This window comes from Anolis sagrei, chromosome 5 (genome assembly GCF_037176765.1).
Source record: "Anolis sagrei isolate rAnoSag1 chromosome 5, rAnoSag1.mat, whole genome shotgun sequence".
Classification (NCBI taxonomy): Eukaryota; Metazoa; Chordata; class Lepidosauria; order Squamata; family Dactyloidae; genus Anolis; species Anolis sagrei.
In genome coordinates, this window is record NC_090025.1 from 58,495,031 (window position 1) to 58,519,817 (window position 24,787).

General features: G+C 40.5%; 1 protein-coding gene across 8 annotated transcripts in view; it reads left to right on the forward strand.

Moving 5' to 3' along the window:
- The window catches only part of PALLD (palladin, cytoskeletal associated protein), a 299,404-nt gene that overhangs the window by 205,022 nt on the left and 69,595 nt on the right, over nucleotides 1–24,787 (forward strand). The window contains exon 1 of one of the 8 annotated variants that reach the window (XM_060778733.2): nucleotides 6,161–6,181. The exons of 5 other annotated variants lie outside the window; for them this stretch is intronic. The gene's annotated coding sequence lies outside the window, so the exon portion shown is untranslated. Of the gene's footprint in view, nucleotides 1–6,160; nucleotides 6,182–6,228; nucleotides 6,463–6,841; nucleotides 6,924–24,787 lie in introns of those variants that run through there. 2 more of the 8 variants (XM_067468717.1, XM_067468716.1) reach the window with 2 other exon arrangements.

Here is a 24,787-nt window from a genome sequence, read left to right on the forward strand (position 1 = left end):
GTTCACAATCTGTGGTCCATGGACCACCAGTGGTCCTCAAAACCTAAAATATGGTCCGTGGCCTTACTGTTACTACGAGAGTGACTGATCTTGCGAAACCCTCTTATGGTGCCAAGGCAATGAGGATGTTGAGAGGGAAGAGCTGGCTACCCACGAAAGATGTGACAAGCCTCCTGCTTCTCCTCCTCCCTCTTCCTGAGCAGAGCTGTTACATGTGGTGCCTGGAAATTGAGGCGCTATGATGTCTTTGTTTTTAGACTTGTTCCTGGGGTTATTTGGGGTGCTGATTCAGAACATTGCATTGGATAGACCACATCAGTTCTAGATTATTAAATATGGGTGGGTTTTGTGGGTAAGTAGATGGCGACTACTGGATGGCATACATTCTGTATCAGAAACTAGAGCTGATGTGGTCTATCCAATGCAGTTTTTGAATCAGCACCCCAAATAACCAAATCAAATCTAAAGTTGACCAAAAACTGATTTGTAACTCTTTTGGTACTAATGTTGGAAAGTGTTCCCTGGTCAAAATGGTCCCTGGTCAAAAAAAGGTTGGGAACCACTGATACAGGGAATGTTATCATTTTCATCATCATAGCTTAATGAAAGAAGGGAGCCTAATATTTTTCACTTTAGTCCACAGCTTTGAAAAATGATATTTTGGAAGTACAAATCCCAGAAACCCACAACTAACATTGCTGTTGTTATCTGACCGGGAACGTCTGGAAGATGCAGTCCAAAAACATCACCTTCACATTCTGATTTCAGCAAAAAAGTTATGCGAATGACAAAATTTGAGTGACACTTTTAAAGCTTCACAGGGCTCCTCCATTGCTTGGAGCATAGTTACTTTGCTATTAATAGTTTCTTGATTTAGTGTCAGGGAAGTGCTTGAAGGATAGTCACACAGCTATTTTAACAATTATGAATAACGCTGAGAGTAAAGGGAATCATTATTTTTAGTTGGAACATCTGTCATTTTATGTTTTGAAATAGATTGTTAAAGATTCTTGATTCTGAACAATTTCTAAAATAGCTTTACAACCCTTCACCCATAAACTCTAACAATCTAGAAGAGTTAATATTTCTAAAATACTGAAGCATGACCAACTTTGGAAGGGACTAGAATATAACGCCCTAGTTTAAAGTTCATTCAGTATTCTGGCTTGTTCTAAAGTTGGAAATGTCAGTGACAGAGTGAGAGATATATGCAGCTACATCTTGAACTGTTGGTTTGAAAAGAGAATACTGCTCTAAAGGAAAAGGTTTCCCCTTAACATTAAGTCTAGTTCGACTCTGAGGAGTGGTGCTCATCTCCATTTCTAATCTGAAGAGCCGGCATTGTCCATAGACACCTACAAAGTCATTTAGCCAGCATGACTGCATGGAGCACCATTACCTTCCCGCAGAAGCGGTACCTATTGGTCTACTCACATTTGCATATTTTCGAACTGCTAGGTTGGCAGAAGCTGAGTTAACAATGGGAACTCACCCCACTCCGTGGATACAAACTGCCAACCTTTTTGGTCAGCAATTTCCACAGCTCAGCTGTTTTACCTTCTGTGTCACCGCAGCCCCATAATACTGCTGTAGAGATGGTGAAATCTGGAGCTTTCCGATGTTGCTTGCCTAGAGCTATCATAATCTGTCCCCTTCAGCTATTATTAATAGGACTAGGGAATGGAAAGTGTCATTTTTTATTTCCCACGTGAAAAATTGTATTCCCAACACTCAGGAAACCTAGTCAAGAAAAATAAGTTAACATAAAACATAATATAGCATAAGAATGACATATAAGTAAGACTTTTGCCATTTACACCAAATATTTGTATATGCTAAAATGTTTCAGTAAGTAAATGTACCCAAAAATACATGTAGATCTTTTTTGGTACATATAAAATATGAGTTTTTCATAAAAAAATACATTTTGCACACACAAAAGCACTCTGTTTCCAGAATCAGAGATTTCTCACCCCATAAAAATGCCATTTTTTAAAAAAAGCAAAAGAAACTTCTTCATACTTAAACACTAGGGTAGAGTTACCTACTTGGATAGAGTTTAAATGGCATTTGTTGGTAAGTAAGTTTGCATATTTCCTTCTTCTCTCTCCATTCATGATACCTCATGTGTCATAGAATCATAGAATCAAAGAGTTGGATGAGACCTCATGGGCCATCCGGTGCAACCCTCTGCCAAGAAGCAGGAATATTGCATTCAAATCACCCCTGACAGATGGTCATCCAGCCTCTGTTTGGGGTGATTTGAATGTCCTGTCTATTTACATTGGAAGCCTGTGGCTGAGGAGACTTTTTTCATTTCTTTTCTCCCTCTATGCCCCACCCCGGAGTTTAAGATCGGCTGGGGGGGACCTGCTCTCGACCCCGCCAGTATCACAAGCGAGCCTGGCAGGGACGAGGAGCAGGGCCTTATTGGTGGCAGCCCCCTGCCTGTGGAACTCACTCCCCGGGGAAATCAGAACAGCGACCTCACTCATCTCTTTCAGGAAAAAACTGAAAACATGGATGTGGGACCAAGCGTTTGGTCATTCGGGCAGGTAAAGAAAGGACTTGATATCGTTTAGGAAATGTCTAATGGAATGGAATCTGGAACCCGGAAATACGAATGCTGAGCACGCGAATAGTTTCTATAGGATGTGTTTATTGATTATTTCATTTGTTTTAATTGTGATAATTGTTTTAATTGTTTAACTATGACTGTCTATTATGTGTAACTGTAACTGTATAGGCATCAAACGGTGCCTTGTTGTGTAAGCCGCCCTGAGTCCCCCCTCGGGGGTTGAGAAGGGTGGGGTAAAAGGACCGAAAATAATAAATAAATTTCCTAGCAGTGTTTGGGAACCTCAAGTAAATAACAACATTGAGAACCTCATCACATTGACCCAGAGCTGTAAGTGTAGCAATGAAAAAAAGGTAGAAACAGACAAGGTTGCTCAGGCTACAAGTCTTTGTAACTGTGTCATTAACAGCCACTTAATGTTCAAATGATAATATTTCTCAGTATATTGTAAATATCTTCACTTTTTGTTATATTGAGCTGCTATTTTATTCAAAAGAGTAGGCTTTTTAAAAATCTGATATTTCTCAACTCTGTTCCAGAGAAGAGGTGGTGGTGGTTGTTGTTGTGTATGACACATTTATGATACACTTATGGAGTCTGGACAGTGATGGAAGGGGAAATGTCAGTCTGCAGCTATTTCATTTGCTGAGAAAGGTCTCAAAAGGTGATGAAGAAGTATTGCTCATCCCTGTGTCATTGGAATGTTCCCTATGGGTGTTTTGCAGACTATGGATTTAGGTTGGATCTACACTGCCCTATATCCCAGGATCTCATCCCAGGAACCCACAGTCATGACAGGACTGCTGACCAAAAGGTCAACTGTTCAAATCCGGGGAGTGGGGTGAGCTCCTGTCTGTCAGCTCCAGCTTCTTATGTGGGGACTTGAGAAAAGCCTCCCACAGGATGGTAAAACATCATCCGGACATTCCCTGGGCAACATCCTTGCTGATGGCCAATTCTCTCACACCAGGAGCAACTTTCAGTTTCTCAAGTCGCTCCTGACACAGAAAAAAAAATCCCAAGTTATCTGCTTTGAACCAATTATATGAGTCTCCAATGCTATATAATCTGGGATATGAAGATAATCTGGAATCAGATCTTGGGATATAGGGCAGTATGGATCCAGCCATTGTATATAGCTAAGGTAATGTGTGGGGACTGAATTTGGATACACAGGTTTGTGAGGGTTGGAGAGTTATATTTTGGAACCCATTGTCTTCCCAGTGAAGGATATGAAGTTTAGATAATCTCTACTTGTACAGTATTCAGAGACTTCACAAACATGGCTCAAACCATCTTTATGGAGTGTATTTCCTTTAAATAACAAAGATTTGAACCTGTGTATTCCAGTTCCAAGTCCTATCCACAATAATTCCCCCCTTGTTTATTTCTATCTATATGTTTCTAGGAAAATGGATGCTAAAATTAACATCTTCATATTATTTTCACTTGAACAATTCATCTAAAAAAGTATGTGCACGTTGGTGTATTGACAAGCACACAGCGGAACAGTATTATGGGCTGAGGCAATGTCTGCATCCTTGATAAGAAACCAATATGTGGGTTGATACTATTTTTGACAGATGAGCAATAGTGAGTCCATTGTACAACGGGGTAGAAGAAGCACAATGTTAACGTTAAAAAATGTGTTTAGTCTCTAGTCCTTGAGATTTGTGTTAGTGTAGGCTATTTCAGAACAAAACTTAATAATTGCTCTATGACGGGCATAGGCAAACTTCAGCCCTTCCGGTGTTTTGGACTTCAACTTCCACAATTCCTAAGAGCCACTGTTAGGAATTGTGGGAGTTGAAGTCCAAAACACCAGAAGGGCTGAAGTTTGCCTATGTTTGTTATAGGGCAATGATTAAGTTTTGTTCTGAAATAGACTTGTTAATAGTCTACACCAGGCATGAGCAAACTCTTGAATTTGGACCGAAGAGGGATGAGCAGGCTGGGAGGGAGGGGGTTCTCCCCAAGCTCCCTCCCTGCCCTTTCCTCCCCTTCTCCTTCTCTTTCAGAGGCAGAAAGTGAAGGAAAGACGGGAAATGTTTGGATCCCAGAAAGGTTGGAGTTGGTCAGGAAGAGATGGTGGACAGGAGAGAAAAAGTGTATCCATTAGACCCCTTATTGCCTACCTTGATATAGAATCCTAGAATCCTTGACCTGGAAGAGTCTCCCCAAGGGCCATCCAGTACAACCCCCTGCCATGTAGGAAAGCACTCCCAATAGCCTCTGCGAAAAAACCTCCTGAGAAGGAGACTCCACCACACTCGCAGGCAGCCTATGCCACTCTCCAGGAAGTTCTTCCTATTATTTTTAGTTGAATCTCTTTCCCCGCCATTTGAACCCATTCCTCCTTGTGTCCTGGTCTCTAGAGCAGGAGAAAATCAGTTTTTCCCCTCCTCCTCCTCCTCCTCCCCCCCCCTCCTCCTCCTCCTCCTCCTCCTCAATGGGACACCCTCTGAAATCTTGAAACATATTTCTCATCTTCTCTACCATCTCTTATCACAGTTAAACATCCCGCAAGGAGAAAAGGAGGAAGGAAAAAGAGAAGGAAGGGAGGGAAGAAGAGAAGTATGGAAGGGAGGAAGGGAATAGAGGGAGGGAGGAAAGAGAGAAGGAAGGAAAGGCAAAAAGGAAGGAAGGAGAAAGAGGGAGTGATTGAAGGAAGGAGGAAAGAGGGAAGGAAGGGTGAAAAGGTGGAAGGGAAAGAAGGGAAGGAAGGGAAGGAGGAAGGGAAGAGAGAAGGAAGGGAGGACGAAAGGGTAGAAGAGGATGGGAGGAGAAAGAGGGAGAGAGGAAAGGAGGGAGGAAAGGGGAGGAAGGAGGAAAGGGCGAAAAGGAAGAAAGGAGGGAGGGAGAAAGAGGGAGATAAGAGAGGGAGGGCAGGAGGAAGGAAAAAAGAGAGAAGGAAGGAAGGACAGGATGGTGAGAGGAGGGCCTGAGGAAAGAGCCCAAGGGGACCCATCTGCCCCCTGAGCCTGGGTTTACCCATACCTATTTGGTAGACTAGTTTGCCCATACCTTCTCTATGGACATTTGTAAAAATGTTCAAAAGATAAACTTGGAGTCTTCAGCATACATCTGTGGATATAGGTCCCAAAGAACCAACTTGGCCTTGCTGCTGAATAAATATGCATAGGACTTCAGTGTATAATGCAGTGTATAATGAAGCACGATTTCTATTTTTTTCATGAAATTCATGCTTTTCATTTCCCATCTGATGCACTGATCCCTTGAAGAAAGTAATGCTGTGAACGTATGCCACCATAAATGTCATATAAGGGGAGATCCAGCTCTTCTAAGGGGAGACCCAGACTTCTATTGGTAGAACCCAAAACTTCAAAACTCCAGAGAACCCAGGCAGTGCCTTTCTTTTGCTCAGTTTATTAGAGATTACTTTGCAATTTGTAATGGAAACAGATGCAAAGGCGCTATGGAAAAGAGGCTGTGGCTAAAGTTGCTTCGCTTGCTTGTAGCTAGGAGTTGTCTCATGGACGCAAAAAGAAACACACATCTTGCGTGATATAAGGAGAAGCTACGAAAACTTGGGGTTGCTCAGTCTAGTGCAGAAAAGACCAAAAGAACGGAAAGAGCACAACGGTATCTCCCTCTTGCATGCACTCTTCAGACCTTGCTTTTTAAGCAACTGACTGTTTGCGTTCTCGGGAACTTGAGGGACTCTTATTGTGAAATAGAGGGAAAGTTTGAGCAGAGAACCACTGAGTCATGAAGTTGGTGTTCTCTCCTCTGACTAATCTGTATATATTATTGAGTACCTGCTCAACTCTGCTTCAGTTGCAAAAGCGTTCAGACTGGAGCTGCTTTGCTTCTTTCTCCATGTGGAAAAGCTACCCAGTGGTTTGAGCTAGACAGAGGAAAAGGTAAGGCTGTGCATGCTACTTCTCTGGGTGCCGTTTGTATGGCAGATATAGGTAAATATGCTAAACAGCAGGGATGGAGTAGGCAGGCAGATGAAAGCAGTTACCCCTTGCAGAAATGTGATCTGCTATGTAGCTAGCAAGACTCTTATGCCTTTCCTTTCTGTGTATCTTACTGTATTAGTTAATCTTTCTGTAACTGGAGCCATGCGTTGGCAACTTCACATCTATTTTGCAGTCATTGGCATCACTTTGGTTTTTTCAAGTCTGCCTGGCATGCCAGTGTGGCAGCAGCTGTTATAGTCTGCGTGGATGTGTGATTTCTCACACGTTGGCTGGAATTCTGGGTTTCTTTTTCAAAATCGTTGCTCTTACTGCACTTTTAAGGAAGGCTGGAGGTTTCCTCCCCGTTCACCCCCCATTTCGAAACAGAAATACCACAGGGAGAAACAGAAAAGGTCAGGGTAAGTGTACATGTTAGGGGAAGAGGAGAAAGGAAGAAAAGAGGAGAAACAATAAGACATGGTTCTGGGTAGGAACAGATCTTGAAAACTATGGTATGGCTTGGATAATATTTAGCCAAGCAAATAGTTCATAACTTCAAGGAGTTGTGTTTTACTGAGTTGCTATGGGTCACTGACAAGCTCTCATGTTATATAGGATTTGGATGGTTCAGCGAGCTATATGCATTGTAAGGAATGATTGTTTTTGTGCTCCCGTTAACTTCCTAATGCCGCAACCCCTTAATACATTTCCTCATTTTATGGGGTTTCTTTTTCTCTTATGTCAGAAGTGAGAGTCACTTCTGGTCTGAGAGCCCTCTTCCCCCCCCCCGTGGAGCCCCCAGTGGTGCAATGGACTGAAGCCCCCTTGTGCCTGCAAGACTGAAGACCAACAGGTCAGCGGTTTGAATCCGGGGAGAGCACAGATGAGCTCCCGCTGTCAGCTCCAGCTCCCCATGTGGGGACATGAGAGAAGCCTCCCACAAGGATGGGGAAACATCAAAACATCTGGGTGTCCCCTAGGCAACGTCCTTGCAGACAGCCAATTCTCTCTACTAGAAGTGACATGTTGTGGAGACCCCCAACCATAAAATTATTTTTGTTGCTACATCACAACTGTAATTTTGCTACTGTTATGAATTGTAATGTAAATATCTGATATGCAGGATGTATTTTCATTCACTGGACAAAATTTGGCACAAATACTCAATATGCCTAAATTTGAATACTTGTGGAGTTGGTGGGGGATGGTGGTGATATCATTTGGGAGTTGTAGTTGCTGGGATTTTTAGTTCACCTACAATCAAAGATCATTCTGAACTCCACCAACAATGGAATTAAACCAGACTTGGCACACAGAACTCTCATGACCAACAGAAAATACTGGAAGGGTTGGTGGGCATGGACTTTGAGTTTTGGAGCTATAGTTCACCTACAACCAGAGAACACTGTAAACTCAAACAATGCTATCACTGGACCAAACTTGGCACGAATACGCAATATGCCCAAATGTGAACACTGGTGGAGTTTGTAGAAAATAGATCACGACATTTGGGAGTTGAAGTTGCTGGGATTTATAGTTTGCCTACAATCAAAGAGCATTCTGAACCCCACCAACGATCGAATTGGACCAAACTTCCCACACAGAACCCCCATGACCAACAGAAAATACTGTGTTTTTTGATGGTCCTTGGCGACCCCTCTGACACCCCCCTCGCAACCCCCCGCCGGGGTCCCGACCCCCAGGTTGAGAAACACTAACTGCTCAATTTTTTTTAATTCTATATTCTATATTGTCAAACTTGGTGTTGAGGGAATCTTTTGTTGATGGCATACCTCCTAATAACTCTGAATTGCAGACCAGTTTTACCCCAAAATGACTCCCCTCCATTTGGGTGCCAATTTCTCTTATCACACAAAACATTGATTTAAATGTTTAAAATGGTCAAAAGTTTCCTGGCACCAAGAACCTAATTAGAAAAGTGATGGAGAAAGTGAAGCATTTCTCCTCGAGCTTCCCACCCCCACCCCCTTTCTTTCTTTCTTTTTGTAATGATGTGTTTACAGAAACTTGGACAGCGAAGAGATGCATTAGCTTTCAAGGAGAAACCAGCGTCTGCTTTTGGAACATTTAGATCGGCATTAGATGAAGGTATATGAAGAACTCCAGTCTAAAAACAGGAAAAGGTGTTGTGAGTTTTCCGGGCTGTATGCCTTGTTCTAGAAGCATTCTCTCCTGATGTTTCACCTACATGTATGGCAGGCATCCTCAGAGGTTGTGAGGTCTGTTGGAAACTAGGAAAGTGGGGTTTATATATCTGCGGAATGTCCAGGGTGGGAGAAAGAACTCTGTCTGTTTGGGGTAGGTGCCAATGTTTCAATAGACCACCTTGATTAGCATTTAATGGCAGTTAATAGCAGTTTCAAGGTCTGGCTTCTTACTGCCTGGGGAATCATTTGTTGGGAGGTGATTAGCTGGTCCTGATTATTCTCTGTCTGGAATTCTCCTGGATTTTTTTTAGTGTTGTTCTTTATTTTCTGCTATGATTTTAGTCAACAAAGCCAGATTTTGGACAATTTCAATAGAAAAAGAGAAACCATGAAAATAACTCTAAAATCATAACAGTAAATAAAGAACAACACTCAAAAATGGGGGAATTCCAGACAAGAAACAATCAGGGCCTGGTAATGACCTCCAAACAAAGAATTCCCCCAGACAGTGAGAAGCCAGACCTTGAAACTACTAGGCCATTAAATGCTAATCAAGGTGGCTTATTGAAACATTGACACCTACCCCAAACAGACAAGAGTTCTTTCTCCACCCTGGACATTCCACATATATATAAACCCCATTTTCCTAGTTTCCAACAGACTTTACAACCTTTGAGGATGCCTGCCAGCAATGCAGGTGAAACATCAGGAGAGAATGCTTCTGGAACATGACCATACAGCCGGAAAACTCACAGCAACCCAGTGATTCCAGCCATGAAAGCCTTCGACAAACAGGAATGGGTGTGTTTTGTATTTTAGAAGGTGTATGGACAAAGAAAACACTCCCCTGAATATTTGGGATTTTGTGCTAAACCCCAGTGTGTGATTTAGAGAACAAAATGAAATCCTATAACATTGTTGTCATAGTTGCTTCTATGGGAGCTAGGGCTAAATATCTTGTTGTGCCTACTTACAGAAGACAATTTGAAACGACAGAGATTTGTTAGTCTCATCTTTCTTAAGTCCCTTGATTTCCCTGGTCTGCTCTGTGGAGAATTAATGTTGGTTTTGGTCCATTCACAGGAGTGATTGTCACACAATCACCTAAAAAGTGTGTGTAAACGCACATTTATCTATGCATCTCTGCTGTGTTTTATGAAGGAGAGGGCTCTGTTATTGGTCTTCTGTTTAGTCGTTGTGGCCTTTAGAAAGACGAAAGGCGGCTGGGATTTAACTGGACAAATACAAACTATGCAAATCCTAGGATGAGTAAGTGATAACTGTCTGTAATGGGTTATTATTGCAGGAGGGAAATGTTTTTGTTTTGGCCAATCTGTTGATTTCAAGAAACTTGACTAATCCTTTGAGCGCTGGAGGATATTTTGTGAGTCATTGGGAATTGTTTCTAGTGCTGAGCAGCAGAGAGAGTGGCCTTCAAAAAGTCATCTCAGTTTGATAACCACATGAGAAAATGAGACATACAAGTCCAAGTTTTTGATAACACAGACTTCTTTTCCAGGTTGGCTTTGAATTGGTTTGTGAGACAAAAACTGCAGACTCATTGAACTCAATGATACTTAAATTATCCATGACTAACTTTAATCTAATTGATTACAGAAAGCCCAAAATGAGGTGGGCAGTTTACAGCCTATCTGTATTTTGTTTTCTTTTGGGTTTTTTGGACTGTACTTTCTACCAGCTCCAGCAAGCATTGCCAATAGTGAAAGGAGTAATGGGAGTTGCTTTCCTCAATGCAATATGGTTAGGACATTATAGTATTCTATTACTGCCTCAAACTTTAACATCAAATATATCTTTACCTCTCTTCATCCTCACCCCTTTCAACTTAGATGCTTTTAAAAGGAGTTTAGGCCAGGGATGGACATTGTTTGGATGTTTGCCGACTGTAGCTCCTAGAAGCCCTAATCATCATAGCAAGTGATGATGAATACTGGTTCAAAACTGGAGGGCTGAACAATAGGCATGGCTAGAGCATCGTCGGATAACACATTCCTTGTTATAATTTTGTTAAAATTACTTTTTTGAAGCGATTTCGAAGCATTTTTAAAAACCAGAAGTCTCTTTGCCCTTCCAAAGCTTTTCACATCATTTCTGTTACGACTCAGAAAGTGAGTCGGAATTTTTTTGTATGTGTGTCAGGAGTGACTTGAGAAACCGCAAGTCACTTCTGGTGTGAGAGAATTGGCCATCTGCAAGGATGTTGCCCAGGGGATGCCCGGATGTTTTTTTGATGTTTTTTACCATCCTTGTGGGAGGCTTCTCTCAGGTCCCCACATGGAGAGCTGGAGCTGACAGAGGGAGCTCATCTGCACTCTCCCCGGATTCGAACCTGCGACCTGTCGGTCTTCAGTCCTGCCATCATAAGGGTTTAACCCACTGCGCCACCAGGGGCTCCTAGTCGGAAATTATTCAGTGTATTTTCAGCCCTCTAGGCTGCTGGGAGGTTGGGAGGATCCTTGCCTCCCAGCCAATCAGAGGAGGGGAGGGGTTTCAACACTGGCAGCCATTGCTGTATATAAAGGCGAGCACATGGCTCAGAGGCTCATTCGGAGGCAGGAAGGGACAAAGAAGAAGGGGAAGAGAAAGACAAAGAGAAGGGAGGTTTTGTTGAAGGGAGGTTGTGTTGAAAGGAGGTTGGAAGAAGAGGACGGCGGGCAAGCAAGCAAGCAGAGAAGGGCTGGGAGAAGGGCTGTTGCCTGGCTGCCTGCCTGGGCAGCCTACCTTGCCGCTTGTGTGTTGTTGCTGTTGGGGTTTGCGACGGGTGGGGGGCACCTTGAAGGTAGTGTGTGGGTGAGTGGTGTGGGTGAAAGGAGCAACATGGAGGAACCAAAGCACTCACTCCAACATTTGTAAAAGCCAACGTTGTAGCTGGTCTCTCTGGCCACAGTGTTTTTTTAGTTTGTGTTGCACATTGCCTCAAAGGAACTAGATCTCCCATCAATTCAAGCCACTCTTTGAACTCAAACTCTCCTTCCTAAAGCAGTGAAATCAGCTTCCAAGGCAAAATGGGCAGGGCTGTTTTTTGCATATTGCGCAATCGCATCCGCCATTAACGAAGTGATTTGGAAATTTCGGAAAGTTCTGAATTTTTTTCGGAAAAATTTGGAATTCAATTCCGAATCGAACCACCAGTGCCCCCTACATCCAAAACGAGTTTTGAGCCATTTTTTTAATCATCCAAGCCTACTGAACAATTCTCACCTATGATTTAGATTGGTCCATGGAGGAAAAGGCTATAAATGTTTATTAGTCATGACAATGACCTTCTACATGCAGAATCAGAGCAACGTGATTCTAAATATGAGAGCATATCCATGACATAAGTGGTTGCATACCAAATTGATTGCCATGACTCTATCCTACAAAATTCTGGGGTGAAGGTACCTAGCATTGTCTGAACAACAATACTAGAGCTGTCTAGCAGAGCATTCTAAGTACTGCACCAAATCAAACTGCAAAGCTTGAGATTTTGTAGGATAGAGTGATGGCAGTTAAATTAGTATCAAGTTGCTATGACTGTGTAATGTGGATACACTGTCAGTCAGTGAATGCTCACTGAGGAAGAGCAGCACATAAAAGTGTTGTCCTTGTGCCCAGTTTATGAACTTTCCAAAAGCATCTAGATGACCATTATGGGAAGATATGGTCCTGAGCAATGTACATAGGCCTTGGATGCAATACAAAAGGACTCTTATGTTTCTGACCTTCTCCCATCCCCACTTCCCTTGCTTATCCTGTGGTGCTATGTGTGGGATCTTCTAAATGGCACTATCAACACAAAAGAACAAATTTCAAAAGTTACTTCAAACAGCAAGAAAAATAATGTACACTGTCATGTATGATGCCATATGTGTTTTTCTAAGTTTGAAAACAACACAAGATGGTTTCCTATATGACAGTGGTTCTCAACCTATGGGTCCCCAGATGTTTTGGCCTTCAACTCCCAGAAATCTTAACAGCTGGTAAACTGGGTGGAATTTCTGGGAGTTGTAGGCCAAAACATCTGGGGATCCACAGGTTGAGAAGCACTGTTATAAGAAATTGTATCATATGGGGAAAATATAGAAATATAGTGCACTTGTATTGCTCTGTGTTCATTATACTGCAGCCATGAGCTAGTTCCAATTAAGCTATTTCTTTGTGTGAATGAGGAGCAGATGCTGGTTGGGTCTGATGGTGACAGTGGATATAATTTATATCAATTCAATAAATGAAGCATCTTTTCACATGTAATTCTGAACTGCATAGTTGCAGGCAACATTTCTCTATAGGATATCAGTTGTGTGACCTAAATTTACATTGCATGTCCTAAACAATCATAAACTCACATGTAGATGCCTCACAATCTTCAAGATTCGTGTATGCAGAAGTAATACATCACCCCTAAAATATTTCAACAGGATTGGAATTGCCACTATCATATGCCAATGTAACAAAATAAGCATATATACATGCTCCATGTTCCTGCTTAAATGCATTCAATGATGACAGTGATGACTTATGCCTGTAAAATAATCTTTGTGTGACCGTGTTTAATTGTTAAGATTCAGAAAGTATTGTAGTGTTGTTCTGCTATTTTATGGGTTAAATCTCTGAGCTGTTGAACTTGCTGACCAAAAGGTTGCCAGTTCGAATCTGGGGAGCAAAGTGAGCTCCTGCTGTTAGCCCCAGCTTCTGCCAACCTAGCAGTTCCAAAATGTGCAAATGTGAGTAGATCCATAGGTACCTCTCTGGCGGGAAGGTAATAGCGCTCCATTCAGTCATGCTGGCCACACGACTTTGGAGGTGTTTATGAACAACATCAGCTTAGAAATTGAAATGAGCACCAACCCCCAGAGTTGGACACGACTGGACTTAATATCAGGGGAAACCTTTACCTTTACCTGTGTATAAATACCCTTGAATAACCTATACAGTTCTTAAGTGTGATATATAGTTACTCTGAATAAATAAATCTCAAAAATATATTATAACCCTTCGCCTAAACCAATACTGAATACTCTTCCTTATTTGTGGCTTCATTGTGCACTTGGTCAGAGAATTATTTTGAATAGAGTTAAATATATTAAATTTGTTAAACATATGCTTTAAGACTGGACACATTGTAAAGAAACACAGGCATTATTTTTTCTGAAAGAGGAAGCTCTACTTGAGCCTTCTATGCCAAAACGCCAGAATGTGATCTGTGTGTGGCTTTAGATGGCATCTCCCATGTGTTTTTCTTTTGTATTTGGATTAACATTCAGTAGCTCCTTGGCCTTTTCTTGTGTCTGTGTTGAAAACTGTGCTGTCTGTCAAGCTATTAAGGAAATACCTGATCAGAGAATGAGTCTGACATGGGTCCTAAATAGGAAAAGAAAGCCCATTTATTGAGGAAACTAATTAATGATAGGAAGTGGCTGCAGTGGAAGAACTTTCCTTTCTTTTCTAAAGTATGTCAGAAGCTTTATGTTCCGGGAAGTCGCACCAACTTTGCAAGCTGTTAAGAGTATTGTTTTGATTACTGGCATCTCAATCTTCAGTGCCTTTTCTTGGAAATAAGTTTAATTGATGGCATTTTAATGTAGGGCTTGCCTGCTGTGTTGAATCACTCTTGTTAGAAAGTGAAAAAATGTAGACTCCCATTTGAGCAGAAGGTGACAAAAAGGGATATTTGAGTGAGGAAGCTGACTCTCATTGGCTTGACAGCAGTTGATTGAAGTTGACAAAATAGACCCGTGTAAACAAATGTTATGTAAGTACACCATAGGAAATATTATTTACAGCTGTTAACAAGATGGTTGGGTGTGTATGTAATCAGTTTGTCCCCACATTTTGAAAGTTCTTCACAACTTCTGAGGATGCCTACCATAGATGCAGGCAAAATGTCAGGAGAAAATGCTTCTAGAACATTGCCATACAGCCAAAAAAACCTATAATAACCCAGTCCCCCTATTATAAACAGAGGTTGGAAAACTTACTTGCAGACTATGGAGTTCTGGGAGTTACAGCCGAAAAATATCTTTTTCCCCCAAGCCCTGCTTAAAAGGTGTCCCTGGATAAATCCTAAATTTTTCTTTAACCGGTTGAAGAGTTTGGGATCTGAAAAACAGCTGGGTGACAGAGTGTGAGATCTTTTTGTTAGAAAAAATATGATTATATTTATTTATACCCCACTTTCTTTCTCCCGGGGGCACAGCAGTTAAATAGATGAGCTGCTGAACTTGCTGATCGAAAGGTCGGCAGTTTGAATCCAGGGAATGGGGTGAACTCCCGCTATTAGCCCTAGCTTCTGCCAACCTAGCAGTTCAAAAACATGCAAATGTGAGTAGATCAATAGGTACTGCTCCGGTGGGAAGGTAACGGTGCTACATGCAGTCATACTGGCCACATGACCTTGGAGGTCCTCTACAGACAATATCGGCTCTTTGGCTTAGAAATGGAGATGGGCACCAATCCCCAAAGTCAGATACAACTAGACTTAATGTCAAGGTAAAACTTTTACCTTTTTTATCTTTCCCAAAAGAGACTTAAAGCAGCTTTTTGTTATTTTATTTACTGGTATTTATTAATTTTTATTTCATTAATGGTTTGGATGTATCTGAATTTTCTCTGCATTCTTTTGAAGTATTACTATGCCACTTGACTATCTAAGAAATGTTGAGCCGTGTAAATACTTGGAAGAAAGGTCACAACTAGGATCTCCAAGAAGGGCTAAAAACAAAACAAAATACATGTTTAAAACTTTGCAGAGTTTCTGATATAGTCAGTGGTCAGTACTGAGCTAAATAGGCCAATGGTTTGACTCAATGTAACGCAGTTCCCTGTATTACTCAATTCGCATCACATTTCCAAGTTAATTTTGAAACATTTTCAAGCCCAGCTTGGAAAATCTGTTTTTAGGGGGGGGAAATCTTCCAAGCAGCAAAGTTAAATCTGTTTCTCTGGATATTGATGGAGACAATTGCCATGATATGCCTTTTAATTGCCTATTGACTATTGATGAACCCATGAGATTCATAGGGGGTTTTTTTTAGGCAAGGAATACTCAGAAATCATTTTTGTCAGTTCTTTACTTTGAAGTATTGCTTACAGTACCTGGCATTCACGGGCAACTCCACTCAAAGTACTAACTAGAGCTGACTTGCCTAACTTCAGATAAAATATTACTTTGCTATGTGAAACTAAAACCACAGAGTTCATTTCTGCTTTTAAAAAGTACCATAATATGTGATATACTAATATTCTCTCAAAACGAACATATCCTAGAGCACCTTAGATTTTGATACTACTTCAGGTACATAAGAATGAGGAATCAATAGAATGTGAACTCCAACCGATGCTAACTGTCTAAGCATAATCAGAGCAGTCACTAAGGTTGGCCCAAGACATTTTGCTTTGTCAGAAAAGGACAAGACGCCATGCTCATGCACACACACCATTCCAGACATGGTTGAGTCCTACCAGTTGAAACCTGTTCAAAACTGGTAGTGGTAAAATGTATTCCACTGTTATCTTCCAGCATTAAGGAGGACAGGGGCCTGGAAAAGTTCAAGCTGGCACAGTCAAAGGTTTAAGACAGCAGTGTCCAAACAGGTAGGGACAATCTGCAAACAGTATCAAAAGTGGTTCAGAGTCTAATACATAACTTTCCAAACTCTGTGTTGGGACACACTAGTGTGTCACCTGTAGTCCACAGGAGTGTCACATGAAAAATGTTCCTCCCTTTCACAAACCCTCAAAGGGCATCCAGTTTAATGCCTTTTAGCCAGGCAGGAAGACAAGGTGAAAGCCCTCTTAATAGATAGCTGTTCAACCTAAGTTCAAAAACTTCAAGAGAAGGAGATTCCACTGGAAGATACCCCAGAGGGCATCTAGTCAGTCCAACCCCCTTCAGCCAAGTAGGAAGACACAATCAAAGCCCTCCCAACAGATAATCATCCGGCTTCAGTTCAAAAACCTCAAGAGAAGACAACTCCACTGGAGTCTACTAGAGTTGGAAGAGACTCCCAAAGGGCATATAATCCAGCCCCCTTCAGAGAGGCAGGAACACACAGTCAAACTACCCCTCTGTTTAATAACCCTCCAGAGAGATTTAACACTACAGACATGGAGTTCTGGTACTGTTCAAGCATAGGTACTATTATAATTTTTATAATTTGTAGTATTGGTTGATTGAGTTGCAGGAATTACTATTAAAATGGATCTGTTTCTAATTAAGAAAAGAAAATATGTTGACAGTGATGTTTGAGATGAACTCCATGGGACGGCTATAGGAGGAAATGATACATGCAAAATTAAGATGTCTATGCAGTGTAGCTGTGAAATGATCTAACAATGTCCACGAAAGGTGAAGTTCCAATGAGAACTTTTCTTTCTGGCTGCTATATATAGAAAGTAAGCTTGTGTAATACATGTTAAAATAGAAAAGAAGGGACAAGCCAGTTACATTTTTTCCATTACACTTCATTGTAGCAGATGTTTTCTCGTCTTTTCCCAATCCCACAATAAAATACCAAGGGACAGTGGGTCGGCCTCAGCAGGGAAGTAGCACAACATTACACAGAACAATAGTTGCATCATCTATCACTCATCACTATTTTGATCCAAGTTTGCAACTTAAAACTTGATTGATGTATTCTTCTACTGTTATCTGTTCAAATGTTTTGAGAATAGCAACACATTGGTTTTCATTTTCTTGACCATTCCCTGGAAAGTAGACCTTAGTGCGCTCTGGAAACAAAACCTTTCAAAACTAAATAGTAATAGAAGGATGAGATCTCTCAGTGGATAATACTGGAATTAAAAGTGGTGTAATATGAATCACTTCTCCCATATACTCAGCCGAGCTCATTAATATTTATTGGAAAACTCAAGTCAGTGTAAGTATGTGAGTGAACAGTAATAATACATACGGCTTCTGTGCTTCCTTATCCTTTTCTGTGTGCGAGGAGAGGCAGTCAATTGTTTGCCAGTATGCCTGAATGTTACAGTCAAATTGTGATCCCTAATAATAATAATAATAATTATCATCATCTTTATTTATACCCCGCCACCATCTCCCCGGAGGGGACTCGGGGCAGCTAACATGAGGCCAAGCCCAGAATTACAGTACATCAAAATAAAATAAAATACATGATGAGGTGCTCCTGTGAGTATCTCTGTAGATGTTAAGAAGTCATTTCTTGATGTAAGGTGTTGGCTTGTTGACTGATACAGAGGATGGGCCAGAGATGTCAATGTCTTGGTCAATGCATTCAAAGAGCTGATTGGGTCTCTAAGATTAAACTGAATGAGATTTTGGGGTTGACCTGCGTAACTTCAGAAGAACTGGGCATGTATTTAGCCTGAAGAAGAGACGGTTGAGAGGAGACATGATGAGGGCCATGTATAAATATGTGAGGGGAAGTCATAGGGAGGAGGGAGCAAGTTTATTCTCTGCTGCCCTGGAGACTAGGACGCAGAACAATGGCTTCAAACTACAGGAAAGGAGATTCCACCAGAACATTAGGAAGAACTTCCTACCTGCACCAGATGTGGTGGAGGCTTCTTCTTTGGAGGCTTTTAAACAAAGGTTGGATGGCCATCTGTTGGGGTGATTTGAATGTGGTTTTCCTGCTTCTTGGTGGGGGTTGGACTGGATGGCCCACAAAGTCTCTTCCAACTCTGTGATTCTATTTATAAAGTCCTTTCCTGAGTAAGGACATTTAAATATCTTCATGGCAGGGGATTGGACTGAATGGCTCTTGTTGTTTCTTCTAGCTCTGTGATTCTATGATTCCATGATTCGGTCCAATGCCCCTAGTTTCTTTCATCACACTTTGCAACAATACTGGAAATTTTATATATGGAGACAACTAGATTGGTTGTATAACATGAATAATTTCTGTTGGATGTTTGATGTTTTGTCTTATGTCTGATATAACAGGTTCTGTTTTTTATTTAATTTTAGTTGTTAAGTCATATTTCGTTTTTATATGTTGGATTGCCAAATTTTGTTACTATGGATGCATTGTTGTTGTGTTCGGGTTCTGAATGTTTGCCTTTTATATTTGGAATCTGCCTTGAGTCCCTTTGGGGACATAAGGCAGAATATAATAATAATAATAATAATAATAATTATTATTATTATTATTGCTTTTGGGTGGCCTTAAGTCTTCCTTGTTTCTAACAAAAACAGTTTCGAATTGGCAAACCTAATGACAGCCTAGGCCAAAGATTTATTTATTTATTTATTTATTTATTTGCTTTATTTCTATACCGCATTTTTCAGCTCCATTTGCTAGCTTAGTCCTATTTCTGTCTTCTTTTGCTATAACTCAGGTTAGCAGCCTTATAAATATTACCATAAGAGGTGTTTGATAAATGGGATGGTGCAATGGGTTAAACCCTTGTATTGGCAGGATTGAAGACCAACAGGTCAGAGGTTCGAATCCAGGGAGAGTGGGTTGAGCTCCCTCTGTCAGCTCCAGCTTTCCATGCGGGGACATGACAGAAGCCTCCCACAAGAATGGTAAAACATCAAAAAAAATCTGGGCATCCCCTGGGCAAAATCCTTGCAGATGGCCAGTTCTCTCATACCAGAAGTGACTTGCAGTTTCTCAAGCCCCTCCTGACACAAATAAATAAATAAATGGGATGAGTGTACTTCTAAAATGAAAAACTTATCCCTGCTGCCCAAGTGTTTTCTGTCAGTTGACAGTTATATACTTATTTTACAGTTTGGAATGTGTAGTAGTTTGGAATTCCATGTTCTTTAGTCTTATGGCATATCAGTTGCTTCCATGATTACTGTTCATCCATATAAGTATAAGCATGTTACTCATAAGTAAGCATCACGTAAGCTACTTTTCAGTATTTGTGATGTTTCATCCAGAACTTAGAACATAATTTTTAAAAAATTTACAACTCCTAGTACTCACTGGCCAGCATGGCTACTGGATTCTTGGAACTGTAATCTAAAAAAGTAACTTTCTCAAGGTCTGGTTACAGCGAGAGCTGTAATAATTTGGAAAGTTCTAATTGCAGGCAAAATGTCTTGTTGTTTTTGAAACTTCTGTTTCTGATTAAGACCTCAGCCTGATGAGATGATCCTCTCTTAAGAACTTAAATGGACACACTGCAGCAAATTGCAAAGTTCGAGAGAGGCTTCCTATTAAGGAAGAGTGATGTAATGCCAGTGGCACATTGCCAGATTCGCTCCACTCATTTTATTTATATTAGCTGCATACCAAAGCAAGATACCCCAACAACATGAGTACTGCTCACTATATTTAGTTGGGCTAGTTTAGTAATTCCAGAAGGTTATGTTTATATGCAATAAAAATTATGATAAAAGGGCATTTGGGGCATTTTGGTTCGATCAAGTGGACTTCAAAAAAATGTTTTCTAAACTATCAGAATGCTGGGATAGCATTTGGTGATGAATTCTTTGTAAAAGAAAGTAATCCGCTCAGCTAAAGGTCCCATAAGTATCTTACACAGCTTCCCAGCCACATTTACATTTGTTGACTAAAATAAGTCTTAGCTATAGAAGAGACCCATGCAACTAAGCTTGAACCATTTGCATGGCATGTCCTTTACCAAAACCATTTTCACTGTAATAATAATAATAATAATAATAATAATAACAACAACAACAACAACACTTTATTTGTACCCTGCTACCATCTCCCCAAGGAACTTGGTGCAGCTTACATGAGGCCAAGCCCACAATACATCAATAAACAGAACATCAATAAAATAAAACATCAATAAACAATCAATGCAATATAAATCATAATCACATAAACAAAATAGACAATAAACAATCAACAGTGACATATAAACATTTAAAACCAAAGACCGAGCCAAATGTGATAGATTAAATTAAAAAATAGTGCTAATGTGAACCAGGTAGGATATAATTGGGATAGGATTTTTAGAGAGAATGAGGGAATGCAGTCAATCCTAAAGCAGTAGTAAAGTGCATTTTGAGGACATAATGCTGAGAATTTTCCTTATTCTGGGAAGGCACACTGGAACAACCACGTTTTCAAACTCCTCCTAAAGACTGCCAGAGTTGGGGCATGTCTGATGTCCCTGGGAAGTGAGTTCCAGAGTCGGGGGGCCACCACCGAGAAGGCCCTCTCCCTCGTCCCCACCAATCGTGCCTGTGAAAGAGGCGGGAATGTGAGCAGGGCCTCTCCAGATGATCGAAGAGATTGTGTGGGTTCGTATACAGAAATGTAGATTTCAATCTCACTTTATTTGGCTCAGTAATTTAACAAGAGTGCAATAAGCTTGCACTAGTTTACGATGTTTTGCTAATATACACTCCTTGTCTCCTTTTCATTTCTGCCTAGAAAAGTGATATTCAAATCCTTTGCTGTCACTTTTCATCACACTAGAGTTTTAAGAGTAGGTAAAATGTGTGCATCACCGTCTCCTGCAGTATTCTGGGGCTTGTAGTTTACTGAGACCCAGGAACTCTCTGGCTGAATTTTTTAAACCTCCCTCACATAAAAATAGCAGTTTTTCAGAAGTGTTTTTCAGTGCCCCAAAATATACCGTATATACTTGAATATAAGCCGACCCAAATATAAACCGAGGCATCTAATTTTGCCACAAAAAACTGGGAAAACATATTGATTTGAAAATAAGCTGATGGTGGGAAATGCAGCAGTTACTGGTAAATTTCAAAATAAAAGTAGATACCAATAAAATTACATTAATTGAGGCATCAGTAGATGAAACGTTTTTGAATATTTACATAAATCTGTAATTTAAGATACAACTGTCCAACTCTGACTAAATTATTATTCTAACCTTCTTCAGTGTAAATGTGCTTATTATATATCTTTTCAATAATCACCATAGTTTATTTTAACTATACATTTTGGGAGAAATGCTGTGTGTATATGAATAAGGAAAAGTGGGAAAGACTTACACCAAGAGAGAAGGAGAGGAAGGCATGAGCTGCACCGAGAGGAGGAGAGGAAGGCGCGCACTGTGCCAAGAGAAGAGAGGGAGGCGTGCACTGCACAAGAGAGCAGGAGCGGAAGGAGAGCTGGGTTGCTGTGTGGAGAGGTGAGAGTCCTGTCAGGAAGGCATGAAAGAAGACCTTCTTTCATGCCCACGCCTTCCCACCAGGACCCTCACCCGAGTATAAGTCAAGGGGGGCTTTTTCAGCCTAAAAAAGAGCTGAAAAACTAGGCTTATACTTGAGTATATGTATTATCTATTCTCCCATAAAACAACTTGTTTTATATTATGCACTCAATGGACAAAATAAAGTAGACTTTGGTAAAGATAACATATTTGGTTTACTCACAACCTTCATGTGTTCAGCATACACAGGTACACAATTTATCACTCAGTTACAGATATGTTTGAGATAGTTTCTGTGCCATCCAGTCAGAAGATCTACAGCAGGCAAGTGTTTGCAAGTCTGCAATCTGAGCAGTCCCAAAGTCTAAAGAAGTCTGCGCTTGTCTCAGAGCGAATCACATGATCTGCAGCCCCTCCCACAACTTCTCAGGGAAAACATAGAACAGGGAAAGAAAGCCACATATCAGAACATGCATACAGTAAGCAAGCAACAGGATTACAAAAACAAATCACTAAAGGGGGATTGAAGAGTAATTTCCAACACCTCCCCTAAACTACAAGCCCCAGAATTATGCAGGATGCGGTCATAGGATTTCAAATGGGATTCATACTCTTTACCTACTCTTCAAGCTATAGTGTGATGAGTGCACTATACAGATGCAGATACAAATAGAGATACTAGCGTCAGCCAAATTTCAATGTATTTTGTTAATTAAAATAAATCAGCTTCAGACCAGCGTTATGAATCGATGATGCAACTGTTTTGTTAACAAATCATAGCTAGAACAAACCCAAGTGTATCAAGTAAGGATATCACAGGAAGTTTTACAATTTTTTCTCATTTGTGGGGGAAGAGAACGAAACGTTCTCAAACCAGAAGTTCATGTAGAGTCATCCCTATAAACTTAAACCATGGTTCAACTTTATGTCTAGACCGGATTTCTATCTGATGTGAAGATCTCACAGATTCCAGTTCTGCAGTTGTACGCAATCCCTAGAACGCTATAGGAATGTTGATACTCTTGGAAGAAGCATTTCATTAAGTTTTTAAAAATGTGTACACTTTGTCCAGCATTACCATCTTTTCCAGGGGATAACCTTATCTCATAGATGTATAATTTTGGCTTCCAGTGTGAGTTCAGCTCTCAGACTCATATATTTGTCTTTAGCAGTCATGGTGTCCATAGAATTCTTCTCCAGTACCACATTTCAAATGAGCTGATTTTCTTGCTGTCAGCTTTTTTCACAGTCTGGTTTTCAAAACCCTACTTGCTATTTCTAAAATATTTTACACTGAGAGTAAATAGTTTCACACTTTTTCTTTAGAGCAGTGGTTCTCAACCTTCCTAATGCCATGACCCCTGAACACAGTTCCTCATGTTGTGGTGACCCCCAACCATAAAATTATTTTTGTTGCTACCTCATAGCTGTTATTTTGCCAGTTAAGAATCGTAATGTAAATATCTGATACGCAGGATGCATTTTCATTCACTGGACCAAATTTGGCAGAAATACCCAAATACGCCAAAATTTGAATACTGGTGGGGCTGGGGGGATTGATTTTGTAATTTGGGAGTTGTTGTTGATGACATTCATAATTAAACTAAAATCAAAGAGCATTCTGAACTCCACCAACAATGGTATTGAACCAAACTTGGCATACAGAACTCCTGTGACCAACAGAAAATATGGGAGGGTTTTGGAGTTGTAATTCACCTACATCCAGAGAGCACCATGGACTCAAACAATGAGAGATCTGGACCAAACTTGACACGAATACTTAATATGCCCAAATGTGAGCAGTGGTGGAGTTTGGGGAAAATAGACCTTGGCATTTGGGAGATGCAGTTGCTGGGATTTATAGTTCACCTACAATCAAAGGGCATTCTGAATTCCACCAATGACAGAATTGGGCCAAACTTCTCATAGAGAACCCCCATGACCAACAGAAAATACCGTGTTTTTTGATGATCTTTGGTGACCCCTCTGATACCCCCTCGTGATCTCCCCAGGGGTCCTGACCCCCAGATTGAGAAACACTGCTTTAGAGGGACTTTATGTTGAGGTCCATGCAAGAGGGAATGCAGTTGAAATAAATCATTTTAAGGAGCTGTGATCTAGAGAAAATACGTGTCTCTTATTGTGAAACATTTATTAGTGAGCACCTCACAAAAAGAGGGATTATATATGGCATGTTTCATTGGGAAATCTGGATAAGATGACTCTGCGTGACCACCTTTCTAGATACTTTTTCCATTTGACAAGTGGCCCATCAGAATCATTCTAGGCTTCTTTTCATATCTTGAGAGCAAAGCAGAATTAGGAGAAAATTCCAGCCGGTAGCGATATGCAGCAGCAATGTCAAAATGTATACTCAATCTTTTTCCATTCATTCATTTGAAACAACTCAAGCAGGAGGTATATTATGCTGCTATGTACTCACAGTGAGACTATAGGTCAGCCAAGAGTCAACATTCACAATTTTCTTCTCTTTAATTACAAAACACGCTAATCAAATGCAATTTTACTTCTGATCAAGTTTATACTAATTTCAAGCCCCAAATAAAATTGCAACCTAAAGAGTAGATTATAAAATATTGTCTTCATAATTCTGGTACCAGGTTCCAAATTAAATAATAACAGGAGACATAGCTAATGTATGAAGTATTGCCTGGATTGCATACAAATACAGATGATGTACAATTGCTTCATGTTCAACTAAAAAAGGCCTATTTTGAACTATTTTTTTTAAAAAAAACCTAAAAGTTTTGGCAGTGTTTTACTGACCTTTTTTTTTTTAAATAATTTTCAAAAGACGAAGGCATTGTAATTGCTGTAGTTGTGAAGTCCCCCCAATTTTCTGCAGGACAGTAAAACATAGGAGATTCACTGGGATCCCTAGCTAAAGTGTGTCATTTATTCTCTATTACAGATTTTTTTATTGTAGCTGTGATTCTAACACTATCACTTTTTTCTTTCTCCCATATGGTTCTTTAACATTTTTTGCCTTACGAACTATTGAAAGC